Here is a 5,429-nt window from a genome sequence, read left to right as displayed (position 1 = left end):
CAATTTCAAAAGTAGGACCAAAGTGAAAAAAGTCGACCAAAACTAGGACGAAATGACTATTTAAGCCATTAAAAAAGCTATAATATAAAGATAATAATGTTAGTTCTAAACATCAATTTTTCCATTGAATTTATTTCTCAGTAAAAATATTACGTCAGTTTTAACTAACGTTATTTACCTCTTTAAATGATCATTATATATATAGCTTAAAGTGACGGTTGTTGCAGTGGTTTATCTTAAAATGTCATATTATACTTTTTAACGACAAGAATTATGACATTTTTGAAAACCGTCACTCTAGTAAATTACGATGATTAAAAACGACGCGAAATAAAAGAATAATTATCACTATTTACATTTTTTTTTGTAGTGGCACCTCATTAAGCCTACCTAGCACAACAACACCTTATTAACCCTACCCAGCATGGAAACACCTTATTAAACCTACCCAACCTGCCCAACATGACATCACCTCATTAAGCTTGCCCAGCACGACATCACGTCATAAATCCTGCCCAACATGGCAACACCTCATTTAACCTGCCCAACACAACAACACCTCATAAAGCCTTCCCAACATGACAACACTTCTTAAAAACTTGCCCGGAACGACTACTCACGTTCTAAGCACCCAGCCCATTTAGAGAGGTCGTGTACAAAAACATCTCCATAACTTCATGACATTAAGATAATGGGTATTGCCCGCTATTAATGGGACAAACCGGCTCGCCGAACTACAAGGTCAAAGATTATCATATACAGTCTGGCCAAACGGCCCATCCACTTGAAACATTGCAAAGGTTGATCATAGCTCGGCCAAGAGGCTAGTTAGCACCTCAACAAGCACCCCTTACGCACCAATCATACTCCCGAGACTCGAGGGCTTATGCACCTACCCAACCTAATAAATGATGCTAGGTGATGCGGCCCAATAAGGTCCAATTAGCATCATCCCCAAAAAGGCTACAAAATATTTTAAGATACATCTATTATAGTAGATATTCACATATTAGAAAATCTCGGTAGTATGATTGCGTATATTCCTTCATACTAAATATTTATAGGATATTTGATATATCAGGTAAGGTGTCACATTATTATTATGGTTATTATTTATTTAAGGTAAGTTGTTATTTTATTGATATTAGTTAATATTACATTATCTGTTTATTCCCACGGATCGAAGGCCCAAGTATCTCATACTCACCTTTATAAAAGATCCTCGAAAGGAATAAACAAATCCTTATTCTCTTACTAACTTGAGCGTCAGAGAGTCTTTTGCAGATGAATCTTTTCCTATGTCTCAACCCTCAAGCATCTCATCAATGTCTGTCAAAGCCATCCAGATCATGCCACTTGTTTGAAGGCTAGCCTCAAGATCCCAGTAAGAATAGTGTGCTTGAAAAGAGTTCCATGTTTAAGCAATGGAAAAAGTGAAAATTGATGACAAAATTTTTGTCGCACAAAATATTGATTATAATTTAACAAATTGATGTAAACTTAATGCAATATAGTTAACCCATGTTGAATCTCACAAGGACGCAATTGTAGGAATTTACCATTACTAAACATCATTTTCTCTGAAAAATAGTAAATAAAAGGGGGATTTGTTTGACAATGAATTAATAATTATAAAAAAAAATTGATAAAAATAAATAGAAAAAAACAATGAAAATTTAAATAATTAGATTTTTTTTTATTTTTTTAATTATAAAACAAAAAATAATAAACATCTTGAAACAAAATAACAAAAATTTAAATAACTATATTATTTTAATGAAGAGAAAAAAAAACGCTTTAAACAAATTAAAACAAGAAGATATCAATTTGGAGCAATTGTTAAAAATTGAATAAAATAACCAAAGTGAATGAAATAGCTAACTTTTAAAATGTTTAGTTGAATTTAAACCAAAAAATAAAATAAAAAATAAAATGTTATTGTAGTATCAATTAAATTAAAATGTTGAAATAGATAAAACCTTAAATTAAATTGAAAATTGATTACAACCTAAAAAAGCCAAGTGATGTGTGTTTGAGTGAATATGGGAAATTGGGAATGTATAATAAAATAAAATTGTGGATGCAAATATGAAATAAAAGGTAAAATAAAAATAAAGTCAAGTACCGGGTTTAAATAAAATGACTAAATAAACAGGTAATGTAGCTAAATGAGAATGGAGCGAGAGTATGGATGAATAAAATAACTTGGATCGTATAAAACTAGAAGATTGAATAGAAAATACAAAATAAATTAATAATATATCTAAACAAAAAGTTGTAGAGTTTCCTTGTTATTTGAATCAAAGTAAGAATACAACTCAAAGTTCTAAGAAAATAAGGGACAAAGAATGAAGGCTTTTTGCTCTAACCTAGTGCATCTTGTTCTTTGTGTCCATGTCTCTATTTTCTTAATTTGAATGATTCACGAAATATATTGTATTTAATTCTTGAAATTCTAATGACCTTTAATTTAGTTAAATTGTCTTCAGTAATTAATTTGACTGATTCACAATCTTCTTGAATCCTTGAATTGTTGGTCATCCACATCCCCAATGGGCTAATTGGGCCTTCATTTTCCATCAATTTGGCTCATGTTAAATAATCTCGAATTACCTAACTCCCACAAAAGAACAAACACAATGCTAAAATTGTGTAGAATGAAACAAATTTAGTAAAATTGAATTATGCTATGTTTTTATCAAAAGATTCTAAATGTATGATTTATAAATATAATAATTAGCTTAAAAAATGCTCTTAGATCAAGAAGTAAAGAGTAAAAAGACATGCATCAAATACTTCATATTTTTGTTCTTTTGCACTTCTAAGTGAAAGGTAAAAGAAAAAAAGTATGTATGCATGTAATGCAAATATGATTAGAACATCTCATGGTTAGAAAAAACAAAACATTATTAGTCAAAAGTGAAAGAAACAAAAAGATCAAGATCCTAACTCACAAAGTATCACCATGGCTAAGTACATCTCATGGTTTAACAAACTTAAGAGAACTTCCTCACATGTTAAGTGTTTCACTGAAATCTCTTAAGTGTTTTGGTTGAAAATTTCATTGATCATCACTTCATAACAAAAGCCTTCATCATAAGCTTGAAATATTTTTAATTTCCCACCATTAAAACACATACCTTAGTAGATCAATAGGACTTTTATTTGGCTTTTAACGGGGTCAGGGATAAGGGTAGGATAGAAGGTAGTGAGGCTAAGACCTTTAGTGGAATGAGAACATGTGGTATTGTACCTTGAGGATTTGTTCCAATTTGTCTCCTTTTCTTGCCAATTATGTTTTCTTCCTTTCAACGCTTGTGTATATTTGTTTGAGCTCAACATAGTTGATTGTGCATAAGTAACCACGATGCACTTGAACATTACCAAACTATATTCAGAATTTCCATGTTTGGTTCTTGCTTGTAAACTAGACTTCTCTTTTTTTTTACTTATGCAATTGTTCCTAGCTCTTTATTTCAGTTAGGTTGGGTTTTTTATGTTTTTTTTTTGGGTTAATGGCTTATGTTGGGTGATAAAATCAAGAAAAGGCTAAGGCTAAAAAAATGCATGAAATGATATCTCAATGTATAGGTAAACTTATTTGGCTAAGTGGCTGAAATGATGAGGCCTAAATCATTTCTACTATTGTATGTGCTCAGCTAGTGTCAAAGAGAAATCAATCAAGTTTTGGAAAGTACCAATGTCATGAATGGTTCACACAAGAAGGAGTTAGGCTCAAAATTTACATGAGTGGTTTATTCAACCTGAAATTGATCACAGACCAATGTTAGTGTAATTAGGCCATGGCTTCTTGAGAGGTAAACCTTTCAAATTTTAAAATCTTCTCCCTGATTAAATTAGACACCCTTTCCCTAAATAGTTCATAGTTAATCTGCAATGACTGTAACCATTACAAAAAAAAAAATGAATGAAACCTCATGCATGAAAAGGAAATACTCCCCAATTTTGAAGTAACCATTATCCTCAATGTGGTGATATTATGTATGCTAAAAAGAAAAAGAAAAAAAAATGCAAAAAACTTTAATGAGCTAAAATAGCTTGAATTTTGGATCTAGTTACTTAGATGGTACAGGTGTTGAGGACATTAAGTAGCAACTTCGCTCAGCTAGTGGGACAACTTGATTCTCGTAGAAAATCCTCAATTGTTGTTTGTTCACCGAGTTTTATTTTTCACCAAACGTTCAATGATAATTGATTAAGACTTATGATAATCTATAATCAAACCGAGTACCAGTTTTTCAGAAATATTTGATTATAAAATGCAGTTGTAACATGACCAAACCTATTTCGTTAAAAAAAAAACTTTTGTCAGCAGAGCGATACTTTCACCAAGACAAAAGCCACTCTATATCAGAGCCAGGTTTCGATCCTGGGACCTGTGGGTTATGGGCCCACCACGCTTCCGCTGCGCCACTCTGATAGTTGAAACATTATTTGCAATAAATATAAATGGTCTTAAATTTCAAAAAAATTGACAAAAAAAGAAGAAGAAAAAACATAAATACAAGTCACTTTATAATTGAAAAGAGCCAGGTTTTGATCCTAGGACCTGTGGGTTATGGGCTCACCACGCTTCTGTACGCCACTCTGATAGTTGAAACATGATTTGCAATAAATATAAATGGTTTTAAATTTTAGAAAAACCACACAAAATACAAGAAAAAAATATAAACAGAAGTCATTCTATATTGGATAAAAAAACCTTTCTATGGGTAGAGTGATACTTTCACCGAGTAAAAGACAAATGCCACTATGTATCAGAGCCAGGTTTCGATCCTAGGACCTGTGGGTTATGGGTCCACCACGCTTCCGCTACGCCACTCTGATAGTTGAAACATGATTTGCATTAAAAATAAATGGTTTTAAATTTCAGACAAATCGGCCAAAGAAGAAGAAAAGAAAACATAAATAGAAGTCACTCGGTAATCGATAAAAAATGGTTTTAAATTTCAGAAAAACAAGACAAAAGCCACTATGTATCAGAGCCAAGTTTTGATCCTAGGATCTGTGGGTTTTAGGCTCACCACGCTTCCACTACACCATTCTAATAGTTGAAATATGATTTGCAATAAATACAAATGAGTTTAAATTTCAGAAAAATTGTCCAAAATAGAAGAAAGAAAACTAAATATAAGTCACTCTCGATAAAAGACAAAAGCCACAATGTATCAGAGCCAGGTTTCGATCCTGGGACCAGTGGGTTATGGGCCCACCACGCTTCCGCTGCACCACTTTGATAGTTGAAACATGATTTGCAATAACAATAAATGGTTTTAAATTTCTGAAAAATGGGCTAAAGAAGAAGAAAAGAAAACATAAATAGAAGTCACTCTATAATCGATAAAAAAAACTTTTGCAGGTAGAGCGATACTTTCACCAAGACAAAAATCACTTTGTATCAGAGCCAG

The 5,429-nt window shown here is 32.1% G+C and overlaps 1 non-coding gene across 1 annotated transcript; it reads right to left on the bottom strand.

Moving 5' to 3' along the window:
* Positions 1–4,369: 4,369 nt before the first annotated feature.
* Positions 4,370–4,441, bottom strand: TRNAM-CAU. Its single transcript has one exon. It is a non-coding gene; the product is annotated as a tRNA-Met (tRNA).
* Positions 4,442–5,429: the final 988 nt, after the last annotated feature.

This window comes from Vigna unguiculata, chromosome 4 (genome assembly GCF_004118075.2).
Source record: "Vigna unguiculata cultivar IT97K-499-35 chromosome 4, ASM411807v1, whole genome shotgun sequence".
In the NCBI taxonomy this organism is placed as follows: domain Eukaryota; kingdom Viridiplantae; phylum Streptophyta; class Magnoliopsida; order Fabales; family Fabaceae; genus Vigna; species Vigna unguiculata.
This window is presented reverse-complemented; position numbering and strand designations above follow the sequence as displayed.